Genomic DNA, 20,429 nt, shown 5'->3' with positions numbered 1-20,429 from the left:
TGCTGGGAAAACTAGCTCTACACATGCCAAAGATTAAAACTGAACCCATCTCTTTCACCATGTACTGCTATACACTAGCAAAAAGAACTTCGTTATGTTTATATGACCAAAGTATCTGTAAGGCTGCCATACCATTCTGTATGCAGTTTTTTTCCCCTCTGAGTGACCTAATTGATATGTTAATTGATATTCCCCTCTGTAAAGAATTGTAAATCCTTGGGAACCTAACCTAATTGATATGTTAATCATTGTTGCCCTCTACAAATAACAGATGTGGTACTAAAATAAGCTGACAAAAGATGGTTAATTAGCAGAGGACTTCTCTGTCCTCTGCTAAGGAAAACATTTTGCCCATAACCAGTTACTTTGTAAACTGTGATAGTACATAAAGGCTGCAAGCTTTGAGGAAGACACACAGCTTTTGCAAACTCCAACTGCACTGTGTCACTAGGCCCAGCATAAAATAAATCAGGGCTGCTTTTTTAAAATATGTTTTTGCCGCATTTTTTGAACTCGAGTTTGGGGGCTTGTTTGTGGATTACAAGAGTACTAAGCTAAAATCAGAATGGATCAAAGATCTTAAAATTAAAACAGAAACATTAAACCTGCTGGAAGGTAGAATTGGTAAAACTCTTGATGACATTGGTGTAAGCAAAGATTTTATGAGTAAAACCCCAACTGCACAGGAACTATCACAAAGAATCAACAACTGGGATCTCACCCTATTGAAAAGCATTTGCCCAACAAGAGAAACCACCAACAGAGTGAAGAGACAGCTCACTATGTGGGAGAAAATGTTTGCCCACTGTACCTCAAACAATGGATTGGTATCGAGAACATACAAAGAAAAATATCAGTCCTCTCAGATGTAAAGACCCAATCCAAAAATGGGCATCTGAGATGAATACCCACTTTTCTCTGATGAAGAAATACAAACGGTAAATAAATGTTTAAAATGTTCAACATCACTCACTAGTCATTCAAGAGATGCAAATTAAAACAACACCGAAAGAGTGAGCTCCTCAAAATAAAAGTGTCTCTTTAGTTATCTGGAAGGAATGAATGGGTTGGTCAGCTGAAATTGAATGCTAACTTTGCATATAGAATTATGCGGTTTAATTTTTAAATACTTGAGAGAGATAAAATTTATGAGTGAAAAGATTATTTTTGGGGCTGGAGATTTAAAAATGCTCAGTGGCATAAGCACCTGATTGCAAGCAGGCAGTCATGAGTTCAATCCCCGGTACCGATTAAAAAACAAAACAAAACAAAACATTATTTTAATTTCTCCAGAGCCAAAAACAAATGAAGACCTTGAGATGGGCAATTTCCCAGTTTGCTTCAGTGGAGAGGATTGTAGGAGAAGATAAGTATTTCTGTGAAAATTGCCATCATAACACTGAAGCTGAGCAGTCTTCTGTTTGACAAAATGACTTAAGTTATAACCATTCATTTGAAGTGCGCTGCTGCTGGTGGCTTGGTGTGAGTATTGTAAATGAAAGTTATGTGAAGAACAAGCTTCTATAGAAGCAAAATTTTGTTAAAATACTGTAATAGTAGGAGTACAACCAACGTGTTGATCAAAATGAATTTGTAAATATTGCCTTAGAAAAAGCTTTGTTCTCTTATTAAAGTGCTTATTAAAATGTTTTAAAAAATAAAAATAGGACCGGAGTTTTAGCTTAGCATCATAAGCAAGCACAAGGTCATGAGTTTGATCCCTGCTACTAAATAAATAAATAAAAATAAAACAACATTGAGATTCCACCTAAACCCAGAAAGAATGGCTAGTATCAAGAAATCAACCAATAACAAATGCTAGAGGGGAAGGGATGGGGGAAGGATGGTTAAGATTCTTAAGCTAGTCGGGAAAAAGGAACCCTTCTCCACTGCTGCTGGAAGTGTAGAGTGGTACAACCACTGTGGAAATCAGTGTGAAGATTCACCAAAAAAATAGGATTAGTGGTTCCATTTAACCCACCTATTCACCTTCTGGGTATCTTCCCAAAGCATTAAAAACATGTACCCAATGTTTATAGCAGCACAATTTGTAATAGCTTCACCTTGGAAACAACCTAAAAACCCATTGACTGAGGAGTGGATAAAAATAGATGTGGTATTTTTATACTATGCAGTACTACTCAGCCATAAGAACAAAAAACTGGAGACTTTTATAGGTAAATGGATGCAATTTGAGACCATATTCATCAGTGCAATAAATCAGACACAAATGTAAACATTGTATCATCTCAGTGAGAAGCTGAAACAACATATGTATATGTATATAAAAATAGTTCAGATAGTAATATTATTATCTCTGAGTTCACTGAAGAAAAAGATTTGTGTTGGTATTGTTTGAACAATTAAAAAAAAAAAGAATTATACCAACTGTCAATCAAGGCCTGCAGTTTGTTGTAGCTGCAGGTTTCAACACAAGCCCAAAGAAAAGTGTTTCTAGGGTCTGCTGGCCATTTCAAAACTTTGGAAATGCAATAGTCAATTCTTAGAAAGAAGTAATTTAGAGCCCAGTGCAAGCCTGAGAAGAACCCATGCCACGAGGGTCTGCCACAGAGGGTCTTCTACCTGGTGAGCCTAACCCAGACCCAGAGAAGCCATGCCCCAAGGCTCTGCGCCATTGGAGGAGCATAGATGAACCACAGCCCATCACCTCTCCAACACTTGAGGAACCTGTGCTGCAAGCACCCAGGTACCATGCACAATCCTCTACAGCGAGGGACTAGCAGCCAGCATAGGAAAAACCTGAAACACCTGAAACACCTGGGACGCAGAAACAGGCTGATTCGGAGGAACATGGGAAAATGTCAAGAAGAAGGAGCAAAATACAATTTCAGACCTCCAGCCCACCCAGAACAAGTTCAGGAGACACAGACATAGAAGACATTAGAGGTTACCGACCTGAGATTTCAACTTATTTCTTGTATTCTTTGGTTAATTTTACATGCCTATGTCTGATGACTTGGACAGCTATTTTGAAGATAACAAGATGTACTTTAGTAGCCATTGTTGATTTTCCTATTATTTGTTTTGAAGTCCTGTATTGCTTTCATTGTTTTCTTTTGTTTGGTTTTAATCTCCTTAAAATCAAAAAAATTTTTTTAAAAAAACAAAGAATTATACAAAAATCTCACTTGTAGCGACTTAATTATATGGGTATATCACAACATAACCATTCCTTAAGGCTAGACATTTTAGTTTTCAGGATACTTCAAATAATGTAGTAATGACCATATGATGGTAGGGGTGGAGAACCACAGATTCTTAAGAAGAATCACTGGGCATAAAATTCTCCCAGCCCCCCTCCCAAAAAAGTCCTACAACATTCTGCTAAACTGCCTTCCAGAAAGACCATCAATGTATCATACACTATAGGAGTATGAAAGTCCACAGTAACAATAAGCATTCTTACTTTAAAATTCATCATTAGGCTGGATGGTAAAAATTTTTTGAATGTTTGTGACTTCATGTTCTTTGCCTGTCTTTCTTTTTAACATAGGTTAAAATTACTTGGGTGCACACTCTCCTCACCCTGGCATACTGTAAAGTGTCTAAACTTCATCTCTTTTTCCCTTTGTTTACCCGTGTCTTTATCAAATTTATTTCCTGTTGAGATGGACTGGTATTGGACAAACTAAGCTTGTTTCTTCAGGGTAAAGAATATCCAACCTTAAGGCATAATGATATTCTCAAATGTCACTTAAAATCACTCAGAACTGAGAAAGCCCACTTGAAAGGTCAGAAGAAATGGAAACACGCTCCTGTTATTGCATAGCCACACAGGAATCAAGTCCTCTGTGAGACTAGCTAGGGTCAATAATAGCTTGTCATAAATACTAAACCATCTGTGTGTTTCATAAACTACATGTAAGGTAAAAAAGTTATTATTAAATCGGGCATGGAAGTACACACTGGGAGGCTGAGGCAGGAAGATCATCAGGCCTAGCCTGGGGATCTCAGTGAAATATAGTCTCAAAATAAAAAATAAAGGGGGGTAAAAAAAAGTGAAACCTGGGTGTGATGGTGTACACCTGTAATCCAAGCACTCCTGGGAGGCTGAAGCAGGTGGATCGCTCTAAATTCTAGGTCACTCTGAACTGCACAGTGAAATCTTGTCTCAAAAAAAAAAAAAAAAAAAAAAAAAGACAAAACAAATAAATAAAATAAAAAGGGGATGGGGCTGTACATCACGAAGGCCATGGATTCCATTCCCATTACTCCCCTCTCATACACAAAGGTTATTTTTATTTATCTGCTACATAGTTCAGGGTGGCCTTGAACTCATTAAGACCCCAGATTGACCTCGATCTCATGATGATCCTCCTGCCTGAGCTTCCCAAGTAGTGGGATTACAGATGTTAAATACCATACCTGGCAACCAATGTAACTTTTAATTAATATTGTAGGGGCTGGGGATTTAGCTCAGCGGCATAAGCGCCTGCCTTGCAAGCAGGCAGTTGTGAGTTCGATCCCTGGTACCAATAAAAAAAGACAAAAAAAGACCAAAAAAAAAAGATAATTAATATTGTAAGGTATTAATTTATGTTAGAAAACTAATTTGGGGGGCTGGGGATTTAGCTCAGCGGCATAAGCGCCTGCCTTGCAAGCAGGCAGTCGTGAGTTCAATCCCTGGTACCGATAAAAAGGAAAAAGACAAAAAAAAAAAAAAGAAAGAAAACTAATTTTGAATCAACCCTTAAAATTCCAGGATAAATTTATTTTGGGGGTAGAAGACACTGATTACACTGAATGGCAAAAATCAATAGTAAAACTAAGCTTTGTTTTGCAAACCCCACCACTACCTTAGGCAGTACTGGGGATCCAGACCAGGGCCTTCAAGCTGAACCACAACCCCAGCTTTTTTATTTTGATAAAGAGTCTCCCTAAATTGCTAAATTACCTAGGCTAGGCTCAAATTTGTGATCTTCCTGCCTCAGCGTCCTTGAGTGCTAGGGATTGCAGGCATGTGCCACCATGTCCAATCTATAATTCATATTTTTAAAACCTCTCAGTCGTTAATAAGTCACACAAACATCCAACTGTTTGAAGGGGATACATTGTTACGCAACATGAAAATAGTATGTTTGTGAAGTAATAAATGAAGCTAAAGAACTGTTCTGCCAATTTCCCCTTGCCTCCGTTTTATATACAGGCAGCATTCTTTTTCATTAGTGGACAGAATTCCTGGCTGGGCTATCTGATACTTATCCCCTTTGGCTGTTAATTCTAGTAGGTAGTTCCAGGGATAAGCCTATGTAAACATTCAAGAGCTTCTGATGATAACAGCCTACAGATACACAAAGTCTTAATTTCCAGAGCATAATGGAAAGATGGGCCCCAAGAGCACTTTTATGAAGAGCAAACAATATTTTGGGATTTTTTTTTTTTTTTTTGGTAGCAAGAATCAAACTCAGAGCCTTGCACTTATCAAGCAGATACTGTGCCACTCAGCTATATTCCTGGTTCTTCAAAATTCAGCTGCAGGAGCTAGGGATTTAGCTCAGCGGCATAAGCACCTGCCTTGCAAGCAGGCGGTCGTGAGTTTGATCCCCGGTACCGATAAAAATGAAAAAGACAAAAAAAAAAAAAAAATTTCAGCTGCAGTTGAAATTTCTTCCTTTTTATTTTGTACAGGGAATCAAACTCAGGATCTTGCTCCTGCCAGGCAGGCACAAACTGGTATATTTTGATAGCTACCAACCTCAAACTATGAGGCCCAGGTCATTAACATAATTTCCTTCGCTCAGGAAGAACAGATGTGGACTGCTGCCTCTCAGCTGACACAGGCATTCAGTACTGAGAAGTACCAGTGATTTCACCTCCGGGTCAGCCAGTTACTACTCTGCCTCAATTAGCTCCTCTCTGCTACACCCAGGAGACCCAAACCAAAGATGGGTGTTGTCAGGATGCTCAAGTGTACCCTGAGGTCGAATCCAAATGAAATGATAAGGTAGCACAGCTTCTCAGGAATACTTACTGTTTTGAGGGAAAATTAGTATCCTTTAGTGAGGCAAGATGGGACTAAGGAGCTATGTGATCACACACCACTGTAACCACACAAGGACAATGAGGAGTAAAACAGCCCCAGGAGCTAGACCTAGATAACAGGACAAGCATAAATTTTTTTTTTTTTTATTGGTATCGGGGATCGAACTCATGGACCGCCTGCTTGCAAGGCAGGTACTTATGCCGCTGAGCTAAATCCCCAGCCCCCAAGCATAAAAATTTTTACATACCAGTTTGAGTCAATGCAGTGGAGCATTTTGGGAGGCTAAGGTAGGAGGAAGGCAAGTTTGAGTCCAGCCTGGGCAACTTAGCAGCTTAGTGAGACAAAAATAACTTCCATAAACAAAAAATACAAAGACTGGAACTGTATTGGATTCAATCTCTGGTTTAAAAAAAAAAGTTTGGAAGACATTGAGATGAAATACTTGCTCCTTCTTGCCATCTTTAGTGATGGAAATGAACAAAGTTGCATTAGTATATTAGTCTTCTATTGCCATCAGAACACATTATCAGACACTTTGAACAGCTGAAGCTGAAAGGGTTTTGGCCTAGACAGGACACTGTAGCCAGAAAAGCCTCAACAGGAAGCAGGAAGCCCCTATCTCCCCACCCCTAGGAATTTACCTTTGACACCATCTTCCTGCCCCTGGGAATTTACCTATGGCTCGAAACCTACCTGTACATCTCCATGGGGTACCTGTACATCCCTAATGCCTGCCTTAGGTTCCACCCCAAACTGAGGCTATTTACATACCCCCACGCCACATGCCCGCCGGATCGCCAGACGCCAGCGGTGGGAGTGCTGGTCATCTCTCCGTGTTCTCAAAATAAAGGCCGCTTTTTATTTTATACTTCTTATCTTTTGGAAATATTTTTCATCTTTTGGAAATAATCCTAGCCTTTGGTGCCGTGACTGGATCGGCAGGTAATTGACTCCTGGGACACACCCAGTTGAGTCCTCTAGCCGATAACCAGATAACATCCTGGATTAATTCTGAGCTTTTTCCTCTCCTGAGACCTCCTTGTCGCCAGCTACCTGCACTCGCATTGGCCAGATTGATTTCAGGTGAGCACTCCCGGGGGAACTTTTGGCACTGGGCAGCCCCAGTCGACTGTTCTCCCCGTTCATGTGGGTCTGTATTTTCATGTCCTTAGGACAGCCTAGGGTAGGGTTCTTTCTGGGCAAACCTGTGTCCACACTCTATAAAATCTCTCACATTCTTTGGGTTCGGATAGCCCAAAGCAGAGATTTTTGAACCGCCCACACTGAAAGGACCGCCTCACTTCCCTTAAAGCCTCGAGCTTTCACGGGCAAAACTGTTACTGACCCCACATGGGCTCCACTCGTAAATCTCTCAGTGACGACTGGAATATACGAGTTTTTGGAACCAGAGCAGCCACGTGGTGCCACAAATGAGTGACGGCTTGTTCTGGACCACCGGCTTTTTTCTTGCCTGAATCAGTCACGGGGAACGTATTTTCTAACTCCCAAAAGATGCCTTTACAATGCCTAATTTTTAATTTACGTACTCTAAAAATTAAAAGTACCATAAAAACTAAACAACTAACTTTTTACTGCCAGGAGGTCTGGCCAACATACCCACTTATTGTCAAGCACTGGCCCAAGGAAGGAACATTTGACCCCTGCATTCTCAGGAATTTGTATGATTTCTGTCAGACAGGCAACAAGTTATTAGAACTCCCTTATATTCAGGCCTTGCTTGTTCTGAGAACACGCCAGTCTCTCATTAAGTCTTGTGCTCCCGCTGAGATACTTTTAGCTAACTCTACCGCGCTGCAAACATTTCTGTCCTGCCCTCAGGATTCACTTGTGGACGTTCCTCCGGTGTTTTCCCAGCTGCCGCCTGCCTACCCCCAAACTCATTCCCTGCCATTACCTCCGCCGGACTGCTCTCCCCTCCCCCTATGCCTGATTCTCTCAGCAGTCCTGGTCCCAATGCGTCACAGATACCTCCCACTGTGCGATCGTCTCCCTCTCCGCCTTCCGGGATCCATAACTCTCCCAGCAACTCTAATCACTCTGTTAGCGCTTCCTCAAAGTCTCTGATTTCTTGTTCTCCTGAGAATTTTCTATCCCCTACAGCATTCTCACTGCCCGCCCACCATACTAAGTCTCGGTCGCTATGTCCTTCCAGCAGGCCACATGATTGTTCCAGCTTGCGCTGGGAATAGTCGCCATGTTGCAACCCTCTGCCACGTGGCATGGTGCCACCATGTTCAGGAGGGTCACATGGTGACAGGGCGCTGCCATGTTCCCAGGACCCTCACTTTCAATGGGTGGTCCCTTGTGGCTCCTCTTGTGAACTGCAACAGCCACCCTGTTGCACATGATGCTTCATTGTGCTGCCGACAGCAATCCTCTCGCTGCAAGGCACACACTGAGACGCCATCTGCCTGTTTCCCAGGGTGATCAGCAGCAGCTCTGTAGGCCCTCTACAGATGATTGCTCACACGCATCTACCGGACAGATGGCTGCCCAATGGCCCTCTGCTCCGGAATCTTCTCCTCAGGCTCTGCTACCGCTTTGGGAGCAAGCTGGCCCCAAGGGACTTTTTAACATCCATGTGCCTTTTTCCCTTTCTGATCTATCCCAGATTACCCATAAATTAGGTACCTTCTCTGTTGACCCACAGAATTATATCAGGCAATTTAAACTTATTACTAATTGTTATGATTTATATTTTAAGGATGTTTATGTGATTCTAAATACCACTCTCAGCTCACAAGAACAAAATCAGCTGTGGCAAGCAGCTTTTTAAAAAGCTGATCACAGACATAAGGTAAACATCACTGATAATGATCCTGGGCCTACAGCTGTGCCAGAGCAGGACAAGCATACTAAGTATAACAAACTTTTAAAACAGGTCCAAGAGGCTAATCAAAACCCAGCTGTGTTCCTAAATTGGCTTTCTAATCCTCGCACCCTTCGAGCAGTTCCAGCTTCGCGCACTGTCATGCCACCTCCCAGCCCCTCCCCCATGCGCCATCCCAGCTCCTCCCTCCCCTGTGCACCACTGCTGCCTCCGCTGCCTTACGTGTTTCTGGGGGATGTCCCAGCCCGCCCCTGCACGATACGTCCCGGCACTTGCCCCACCCCCACGCTGGGCGTGCTCTGCTGGCACGCCGCGAAACAGCAGCTCAGTGGCTCTGCTCAGGCATGTTTTTTTTACAATTCGGCTCTGCTCAAGAGATGCTATTTTTTTAATCACAATTCTCAAACCATTTCATCAAGGTTATTGGCCACCTGATAATTTTACCTCCCTTGTTTATCAATCAAAGCCTTCACCATTCGCCCGTTTAACAACTAAGGTTATAAATTCCTTTTTGCTAGGAACCACTAGCTCTATTTCAAGACAAGGGTTTTCTTTTTTTTGGTCTTTTTCGTTTTTATCGGTACCGGGGATCGAACTCACGACTGGCTGCTTGCAAGGCAGGCGCTTATGCCGCTGAGCTAAATCCCCAGCCCCACAAGGGTTTTCTTTAAAGTTTTATTTTATTTGTCTTGGTTCATACTACTGCAAATAATAACTTTTAAAAGTAAATGTGTTCAAAATTTGACAGTATTAGATCAATTTTGATATCTTTACTGTAAAATGTTTCCATTAAAGCCTTTTTAGGCAGACTAAAGCCTTTTTTGTCAAGTATGTAATTTCAGTAAAACAATGGCCTGCCACATGGCACCCTAAAAAAAGCAGTATGTCATTCAGATAAAGCCTGTTCTCTGATCTGAAATGCCAATATTAAACTCCTGTATACTTACTTAATTCTACAGATACCTTTTACTGTAGTCCAAATCCCAAACAAAAAGGCAAAACTTGACCTTCAAACCTTAGAGAGATCTTCAATATAGTTTTTCATATTTTTAACACTTTTGACACTTGGAGTTCTAAGGCAGGTAAACCTACAAAAGGCGGAGCTGCCTGACCCCCCCCCCCCATGGATCATGCTCAAATGCAGCAGAAGACATTGGGCAACAAAATGCCCCATCCTGGTGTTGAGACCTTACTTCAGGGCTGCTGGACTGTCCTAGCCACCAGAGTGTGGGTAAGCCATCCTAACTTCTAGCCCTCACAGAAAATGTTGACACTGCCAGATTCATCGCTGAAAAAATTGCTGCCGAAGACTAAGGGGGCTCAGGGCCAGCAGCCCCCTTTGTGGTGTCCATCTTGGAGTCCAAGTTCCACTAAAACTCTCAGGTAAGACATTCTCTATATTTGTGGACATAGAGGCTATATATACAGAGTTCTTCCTGAGTTTTCAGGCTGCTGTATTAAGCCCTCAATCTCTGTGATGGGGTATTGATGGTCAACCTATGCCATTTACAAACAGGGCCTATTTTGTGCAGGTTCCAGTCCTAAATCTTAAAATGCTTTCACTCCCTTGTGTTTATGCAGGCTCACTTAGACACACTGAGGCCTCAACAGCTTCCACCTGTTGTCACTGGTGAACCTCTCCTCAGTGATGTAAGACCACCCCCTTCCTTTCTTATTCACCAATTTGTCAGGTAACCCTAGTCAAGACTAACAGATACATTTTGTCTTCTCACTTTGTTTATACTTTTTCAGGATACATAAAAGCCTTTCCCACAACCAGGTAAACTGCTGATACAACCAGGTTACAGTGACCCATGCCTAAATCAAAGTTGCTAGACTGCCATCCTGGTTTCACATCACTCAGACTAAGAGGTGCCCGTCCAGCTCTAAATCTGATCATTCTGAGTGGTCATCTCTGCCGCCCACCCATCTCTGTTTCACGAAGGCCTCACAGTCACAGTTAACAGGCTAAGTCATGTCTTGTTATCCACTTTGGTTCCTAATTCCTTACATTCTATTAATGGTCATTTTTATAGCAGGACTCTTTAACAGTATTGCCTACAGACTCCAACATCATGCATACCAGAGACAAGCCTTACCGACCTACCTCTTAACTTTTATGCTTTCAGATGGGGGAGTAATCACCTCTCATAACTTCACTTCTCCTAACCCCACATTTAATTTTTCAGAATTCTGCCTTACCGTGGAAATGTTTCTACCTCAACATGGTCCTGATAGAATGACATGTCTAAATAAAAGGCACCTTTCCCTCTACCTCACCTGGGTCCTTAAATATGACAGTGCCATGTCTCCTCATAACATCTTGTCTCTTTGTTTTTCCAGTCTAACATACGTGCATTTACCAGTGAAGTTGTCCTGGCAAAACACCTGGCACCAGTGTGTACCTGGGCATCAACCTTCATCCATCGACTCCCCTAGGCTCCATCCAGTACAGTGTCCTCTGCCAGCAGGAAGTAGTTAAAGAGAGAAATGTTCGCCGCTTTTCATAATAATAATCATAAGATGGGCTATGAAAGGGTTTTGGCCCAGACAGGACACTGTAGCCAGAAAAGCCTCAACAGGAAGCAGGAAGCCCCTATCTCCCCTGCCTCTAGGAATTTACCTTTGACGCCATCTTCCCGCCCCCGAGAATTTACCTATGGCGTGAAACCTATACATTCCTAATGCACACCTTAGGTTCCACCCCAAACCGAGGCTATTTACATGCCACATGTCCGCCGGAGAGATCGCCAGTCGCCAGTGGTGAGGGGTGCCGGTCATCTCTCTCCGTGTTCTCAGAATAAAGGCCGCTTTTTATTTTATACTTCTCATCTTTTAGAAATATTTTTCATCTTTTGGAAATAATCCTAGCAGAAGCTGTGCAAATTTATCATCACATAATTCCATGGGAGCCCAACAGGTGTCTTGCTGGGCTAAAATCAAGATGTCTGCAGGCTGCGCTTTTTCCCACAAATTCTGGGGGACAGTCTATTTCTCTGCTCTTCCCAGTTTGCAACAGCCATTCCTTGGCTCTTTCCTATCCATCTCCAAAGTCAAGGATGTTCACCTCTCTGTTTTTTTCTTCCACGGATTCTGCTCACATTTTTAAGGACCCTTTTGTTTCATTATTTTTTTGAGACAAGGTCTCGCTATACAGCCCAGGCTGACCTCGAACTCACTGCGATCCTCCTACTCAACCTCCCAAGCACTAGGACTACAGATGTGCACCCACATGCTCTGGCCCTTTCAGGATCCTTTTGATTATAACCCTGGCCTGATAACCCAAGATACTTCTTTATCTCAAGGTCATCTGATTTGCAATCTTAATTCCATCTTCAATCTTAATGCTCCATTTACACATAACAAACATATATTCACCAACTCTAGAATTAGGATGTAGATATCTTTGGGGGAAGAGGAGAATTATTTATTTATTCATTCATTCTAAGACAAGGTCACACTATGTAGTTCATGCTGGCCTTGAATTCAAGATGATCTTCCCACTTCGGCCTCCTGAGTGCAGGAATGATAGGTGCACACTACCACACCTGCAGGTAGAGGAGCTTTATTCTGTTTACTGTAGACAAGGACCCTTCTTCTACTGTCAGAGTTTCAAAAATGTTGTAGCAGCAACAGCAGAAGGTTAATAATAATCTATGCTTAGGAGAGTGGGCATTAGTACTTGCTGGACTGGAGAGGAAGGCGCATCTTACTGGGCGTGTACATGGTTAGTAAACATGACTTCACCTCATTACTCCCTCTTTAACTTAAGGAATCAAACTACTTCTTATCTTGAGCTCCAGGAGGAGGTGATCTTGGAATTTCAATGAAATCAAATTTACAATTTCACTTTAGTCAACCACTAACTGAAATTCAGCATTTCCTTCAAATATAGAGAGAGGCAACAAACTAATTGCAATGGCAGCACCTAAAACTGTGACCAGTATATTCTAGCTATTTATGGTATTACTGTTGCTATAGATCTCCAAGAATCATTTACGCTCTTATCTATTACAAGTTATACTTACTTCTAGATTTTGCTACTTAAAGCATTAAAAAGCACATTTTTGATATACCATTGTTTTAAAGTATTGATAAGTATATTCCAATAAAGTTGGTTTCCTCAGTAATCTTGTATTTTAGACATTAAAATATTAGTCTGAGAATGGCTCCACAAGCTTTCCTGGCCTACTCAAGGAGTCCATGGCACAAAAAAGGGAAAGAACTAAGGTAGAGGGTAGCGGGCCATGAAAATGGAAAAGGGGAGCGGAAAGGGTAGGAAACTGACTCTGAAGCCAATAAGGAAATCACCAGCAGGGCACTCAGCTACTGCGGAAGATGCAGAAAGGGCATCTTCCACGCACCAAAATTTAGCTACACAACACATGCTACTCAACACTCTGGTGTAATTTCTTTACTAAATTTTCTGGGCCCTAAGCAAACAGATCATACTTAGAAGGCTCTGGAAAAATTGCAGAAGGATCTAAGTACTAATGGGTGGATTCTTATCTAAAATGTGAAACAGCACATCCTGTTCAAATCTGCCTTGAGAACAAAATCAAACCCCAGCTCTCCATTTGACTAAGCAAGAGAATAAGCCAGAAAAAGTTGAGCAACAGGCTTTTCCTGGAATGAGATACTGGGGCTACTTGAACTAGCAATGCTCAGCTACTCCTGATTTATTTAGGGTAAAAGTTAGTTAGAGTACAGAGAAGCAGTGGAGGCCATGGGAGAGAAATTAGGAGTGTTCTTTCTGTTCTTTTCCCTAACCTAACCAACTTGAGTAAGTTTAAGGTGGGTTCTTATTAGTCATTTTAAAAAACTTCTCTTCAAAAGTGCTTTGATAAATACTTTTATTAGCTTTCTCCCATAATTCTGAAAGCTAAGTTACTTACTAGGATAATAATAAATAAGTTAATGTACTCCAGGCAATATAAATTAGAAGTAAAACTTGTTTACTATCTGAACTGAACATTAGATTAACTTTCACTGTAACGTCTATCATTAATGTTTTCAAGAACTTTTTTTTCAGAATAGGGTTTTACTATATTGTTGAGGTTGGTCTCAAACTTAAGATCCTCCCATCTCGGCCTCCCAAATACACTACTGGAATTTCACGTGTGCCACCACATGTGGCTTCTAACAACACTTTAATCATAATGTGAAATTTCCCCTTCTGATCTTTAAACCAGTTCTAACCACTTGCTGTTAAGTCAGCTTCAAAAAGAAGTGTCTATAATAGTGTGCTAGTAAGGGACCCCTAACTGCTAATATTAGTTTTAGATGACTATACCTTTAACTAGGAGGACTAAGCAACATATCTTTGTTTAAGATCACATTATGGGGCTGGGGATTTAGTTCAGCGGCATAAGCACCTGCCTTGCAAGCAGGTAAGAGTTCGATCCCTGGTACCGATAAAAACAAAAAAGACAAAAAAAAAAATCACATTATGTAGATTCACTTTCAGAAGTCTGGTTAAGACCAGAGAATCACTGGTATCAATAAACAGGGAGGGCAGTCAACACCCTGGGAACAGCTACTGCGCATGTTTTACAGAGCAGCAAACTAAATACTGACCAGCTATCATGCTCCTTACGGCTTTTTTTTGGCTTTGTTTTTAAATGGTGACAGAAAGCTTATTTGAAAAAGTAACAGTGAAGACAAGGAGAAACTGGCTCTGCAGAGAAGATCTGGCTGAACAAAAGAGGAAAGAACAAAATAAAAGTATACCCTCCCTCGAGAATACAGGGCATTGTGAGGAAAGCCATAATAGCCAATGTTTTGGGGTTTTTGAGACAGTCTTGTTACATAACCCACGGTGGCCTATGAATTTGTGATCCTCCTGCCTCAGCCTCTGGAGTGATGGAATTAGAGATCGACTGAACAGCTGGCTCTGTCATGGCTTTTAATAAAACCATGTCCAAAAACAAACAGGTTATCCTCTTAACACTCTAGGTTTAAAAAGAACTCAGGTGCAATCATAAAATGGTACAACCACCAAGGAAAGCAATATGGAAGTTCTTCAAAATATTGAGAGCAGAACTACCTTAGGACCCACAGTCCCACTCTTAGGTATACACCCTGGAGAACTCAAAGCAGGGTCTTAGAAACTGCGTGTTCATATTTAAAATAAATACTTTTCACAGAGAAGGGTAGAAGCAACCCAAGTGGCTACTGGCAGAAGACTGGCAGAAGATAAACAAAATGTGCTACGTTCATATGATGGAATATTATTCACCATTTATAGCAGGAGCAACCACCATGGCATCAGACTATGTAAAATAAGCTTGTCGCATAAAGACAATATAGGTGATGCCACTTATGTAATGCATCTGTAGTAATCAAAGCAATAGAAACCATGCTGGGGACTGAAGTGTATGCCTGTGGTCCCAGTTGTTAGGAGGGGAAGAGGCAGTAGGATGTCTAGAGCTCACAAGTTCAAAACCACCCTGAACAATATGGGAAACTACCTTAACAAAGAAAAAAAAAAATTCAGAGTACCGTGACACTGTAAAAAAAAAAAAAAAAATCACAGAAATGTTAAGTTAGAATTGTGATTACTAGAGACTGGAGAAAGGGGGAATGGGGAAAGAACAATTCAATGGGTATAGAATTGCAGATTTGCAAGATGAAAACATTCTGGAGAAGTTGTTTTAATATAATGTGAATATACTCAACATTACTTAATTGTGTGGCTAAAAATAAGATTTCCAGGGGCTTGGGATTTAGCTCAGCAGCATAAGCACCTGCCTTGCAAGCAGGTGGTCGTGAGTTCAATCATCAGTACCAATAATAAATAAATAAATAAATAAGATTTCCAGATATGGTGACACACATTGGTCATCTCAGCACTTTGTAGGCTGAAGTTTCTGGCTACATTAATGAGTTCAAGGCCAGCCTGGACTACACAGTGAGACCCTGTCTCCAAAAAAATGGGGGCGGGGGAGGGGGGGGAGCTAGGGATTTAGCTCATTGGCTTAAGTGCCTGCCTGGCAAGCATAAGGTTGTGAGTTCGATCCCTGGTACCCCCCCCACCCCCGCAAAAATGTCTTATCTCAGTGTTGCAAATTAAAAAAAACATAATTCTAAAAAATTAAGATGACAGCCAGAGGCTGAGGCAGGAGGATCGTTGCGAGTTTGAGACCAGCCTAGGCTATAAAGTGAGCTCAAGGCCAGCCTGAACTGCATAAAGAGACCCTGTCTCAAAAAGACAATAAATAAATTAAGATGGTAAATCTTATGTGCCTTTTACCAACTTTTCAGAAAAGCTAATTTGTTAGTTTGGCATGTAATCCCAGTTCTCTGAGACTCAGGTAGGAGGATCACAAATCTGATCTCAGCCCAGGAACTTAAGTAATACTGTGTTTCAAAATAAAAAATGATTTTATAAAGGGGTGGGGATGTAGTGATGTAGCTCAGTGGGAATGTCCTGGGTTCAATCCCTAGTAGTGAAAAAGAAAAAAACAAAAAAAGTTGTTACATTTCCATCTGTGTATTAAAAAATTTAACAACAAAATTAGGGATAAATTTTTAAATGTTTAATTACTTTTTTTGTTTTTGGCAGTCCTGGGAATTCAGCCCAGAGGCCATGGTATCAGGCATGCTAGGCAAAGACCTTTGTCTTAGGTTTAGCTCCAGCCTAAGGGCTGGATGCTAACAAAACTCTGTCTTTACCTGTCTACATCCTAATATATAACTTAAATTTCTATAACTTTCTGCAGTCTAAAACTACTGTCAGGAGCAACTGCTATCCAAGCTCTTTTTTTTTTGGTACCAGGAATTGAACTCATGACCTTGTGCTTGCCAGGCAGGCACTGTGCCACTGAGCTAAATCCCTGGCCCATTATCCAAGACTTTTAAGTACAGTACCAATAAATTAAATTGTGCATTAAATACTAGCAGACATATGTAAATTGTTTGTTTGTTTGTTTTTTGCTAAGATCTTGCTATATATAGTTCAGGCTGGCCTTGAACTCACTATATAGCACAGGCTGGCCTCAAACTCACAGGATCCTCCTGCGTCAGGCTCCCAAATGCTGGGATTAAAGGCATCTGCCAGCATACCTGGCCTCTGTAAATAATTCTTGACTAAACAAAGACAAATTACTTCACATGATTTTCTTTTCAAATACATTGCTATTCTTCATCTTATTGCATTTTTTTCCAGACATTTCTCTACTCACTGGGGTTTCCTGAGAAGAGTAACGGGGGAAAACTCTAATTGGCCTGATGTGTTACCAAAAGAAGGTACCAGATTTGACCAGAATCTGAACCAAGGATACTAATCTTTTCTTCCTCCTAGCATGAGCAAAATTAGCTTTTATTTAGAGACAAATCTAATTGTGGTCCTAATCGGAGAGAGCTGGGCATGTAACAACTCCTGAGAAGGCAGAGAACAATTTGCTTTAACTCTAGTCATGTTGCAAGTCTGCAAATAAGACTAGTAAAGTCAGTCTCTTTTTTTATTTAGAGAAAATTAATCCTGGTCCAGAATTAAGAAAGTTTTAACTGCAAGTCATATGTGGATTCAATTCCACATCAGATATTCAAATAATATATAATTTAAATTTTTAAATTTATAGGCCCAGCCGGTATGATGGCACATGCCTTTAATCCCCAGCACTTGGGAGGTTGAGGCAGGAGGATCACTGGGAGTGGGAGGTCAGCCTACGCTACAAAGTGAGTTCAAGGCCAGCCTGAACTGCACAGTGAAACCCTGTCTCAAAAAGTCAAAAATAAATGAATAAAGTTTTAAAATGTATAGGCCCACAAAGAGGCAGAAAACAAAAGGTGTTCATTTTTCTTAAGAATCAGAACTTTATAAGCTGGTTTCTAGTCTTAAAGCAACTTAAATTTATTTTAATAATTCTCTACTATGCAACTGGATTATAGATTCTGAGATGAGTATCTCAAACTGCTCTCTCCACTATAAATCAAATCACATTTTTATTACTGTATTAACAAAGCCTTGGGCTATAAAAGAGAGCAGATGGGATGATTTAATAGCAGTAGCTGTTATACCAATGTCCAAGAAATTACACACATACCATAGTTTTAAATTTTACAAACTTCAGTTACATAATTCTTCAATGTCCATGTCTTTCTCTCCAAAATACAAACAGCATGAAGATTTATTTAAACCAAAATGTCATTAAATGCCTATTTTGATGGATTTTAGCTAATTAAAATTCATCTTACTAGTTGGTTTTGACTTTGATGAAATACATTATCCATTTTAAGGATAACTTTTCTAATCCATTATTAGACTTTGTGAGGTTTTTGAATTTTAAAATAATTCTGGTTTACAAAATACCTATCAACAAGCTGGGCATGGTGGTGCAGGCCTGTCATCCCAGCACTTGGAAGGCTGGGGGCAGGATAGGCCTGGGATACATTAGTGAGTGTAAGGCCCAGTCTCACAAACCAAAACCTAAAGGCTCACCAACAAATACAGCTTAAGTACACAAAGCAATTAAGTATCTTTAAGTGTCTTTCATGTGGATGGAACCTTTCTAAGTTCTTTATAGATATTCTAATTAAATCTGGTCATAAGGGCCCTCATCCTGCCCATTCCCTTGGCTGCTCAAATCCTTTGTATGTGGTACATAAAATTTGCATATAATCGACACACACCCTCAAACTTAAATCATCTCTAGATTACTTGTAACACTTAATGCAACGTAAGTAGGTTTTAAAAAATATATTGTTTGGAGGAGTAACAAGAAAGTCTATACAGGATATGTTTAGTACAGATATTATTTTTCCCCAAATATTTTCTATCCATTGCTGGTTGATGCCAGATCCAAGATAGAGGGCTCCAACTGCACTATCACTGTTCACCTCATAGATGAGCAAACTGTAGCGAGAACCTGGTCTAAAGTTAAATTAGCAAGTAGTAGAGCCTACATTCAAATCAGATTTCACCTGAGTGTGGTAGCACACACCTGTAGTCTTAGCATTTAGAAGGCTAAGGTAAGAGGATCCCCTTGCCTGGGCTACATAGTGAGTTCAAGGCCTGAATTACAAAGCAAGACCATGGCTAAAAAAAAGACTTCAAAGCCTATCTTAATTACTTACTTCTTCAGTGTTGTTCTATAAAACACAAAGTGCTGCACTCCCCTATCATCTCTGACGTACAACCAAAACATTTGTTCAGATGTCTCTCATGAGTGTTTAACAAAACAGTTTAGAGAGGAATTTGGATCCTAGCTTCCTGAAGATTAGTATCAAGAGCAGATAGTTTGAAAAATGGTTTTAGATAGCATTTGAGTTTCCATAGCAACTCAGTTTTCCTGGATCAAATTTAAGGACAAATATACTTTCTAGCAAAAGCAAGGTCACACTGAGCCCTTTCTCTTTTTATTAGCTGGAAAGTAGGCAAGGGACTTCTATAATCTTACCATTTGACATACCATGCATCATAAACCAGTGTATCAATCAAAAAGTAGTTCAGCCTCCAGAACTTCTTTAGAGACTAACAATTCCTAGAAAATAACTTCTCTTTTCTGTCCCTTTTTGAGAAAATAAATCAACATTTGCCTACAGAATCAGTCACTTTCAGTATAAAATTTTAATTTTCAGATAGTCTTAACAGCTATCAGTAATTCCAACAGTAGCTTTTCTCTATGACTTAGGGGAGATTAACTATATAAAGATTTGTTTAAAATGGCACGATAACTAAAGTGGCAGCAAAACAGACTTCATTAAACAGTTTGTTGTTACAGCAGCATCAGCAAACACTTTATGAGCTGGGATTATGGACTTAATTCCTGAACATAGTACAGGCAAATTCTAACGACTTTCACAGCAGATATCTCCAAAAACTTAATCTTTTTTCTAACACAAATGAGGCAAGCCTCAAACGTTTTCTGAAGTACATGCCCTAGGGGCTGGAGGTTTAGCTCAGCGGCATAAGCGCCTGCCTTGGAAGCAGGGAGTAGTGAGTTCGATCCCCAGTACCGATAAAAAGGAAAAAGACAAAAAAAAAAAAAAAAAAAAAAAGTACATGCCCTGCATAAACGATATAAAGCTGTTTTACTTAGATACGGAGTAGCGGCTCTGAAGTGAACCATTATCTAAGATCCAAAGATAAAATTCATAGATCCAGCACTGAAGTTTACAATCTGGAAATAACTACCAAGTCAGATGAGTCAGTATTCTCAAAAAACAGCCTGAAACATCTGCACTGGTTCCATAACTGATTACTGAGTTCCACATTCCACACGTAAAGATGATTTGCCCCAAAACCTAACTAAGTCTCTTTCTAGAACCCGGAATATTTACTGTGGGAATCACCATGTGCTCCCCACATTTACAAACGCGCCCCCAAATAGACAGTGTGCATTTTAAAGCATCCCCTTAACAGGAACAAAGCTTTCTGGTTTTGGTAGAGATTTATCTGGCAGGTTCTCCTCTATATGGGTTTCTGGCCCAATTCTCCTAGGATCAGAGGAGTCACCTAAGTTTTATAAACAAAGATTCCTAGTGGGTCTTCGGTATTGAGAGGTTAAGTGTTGGGCAGAGGAGAGGCTGTGTGGGCGGGTCACTGTCCCCAGCAACTCCAGACAGCGTTCT

The 20,429-nt window shown here is 40.6% G+C and overlaps 1 protein-coding gene and 1 non-coding gene across 6 annotated transcripts in view; one reads left to right on the top strand and one right to left on the bottom strand.

Annotated features, from left to right (window-relative positions):
- Snx1 (sorting nexin 1) overlaps positions 1–20,429 on the bottom strand; it is a 49,770-nt gene that overhangs the window by 26,974 nt on the left and 2,367 nt on the right. The window lies entirely within an intron of this gene.
- LOC111754673 (small nucleolar RNA SNORA2/SNORA34 family) lies at positions 2,389–2,519 on the top strand. Its single transcript, XR_002789352.1, has one exon. It is a non-coding gene; the product is annotated as a small nucleolar RNA SNORA2/SNORA34 family (small nucleolar RNA).

The sequence above is a fragment of the Cavia porcellus genome, unplaced genomic scaffold (assembly GCF_034190915.1).
Source record: "Cavia porcellus strain 051 isolate PalLab524CR breed Dunkin Hartley unplaced genomic scaffold, mCavPor4.1 scaffold_10, whole genome shotgun sequence".
Classification (NCBI taxonomy): Eukaryota; Metazoa; Chordata; class Mammalia; order Rodentia; family Caviidae; genus Cavia; species Cavia porcellus.
Note: the sequence above shows the minus strand (reverse complement) of the source record. Positions and strands in the feature narration are given on the sequence as shown.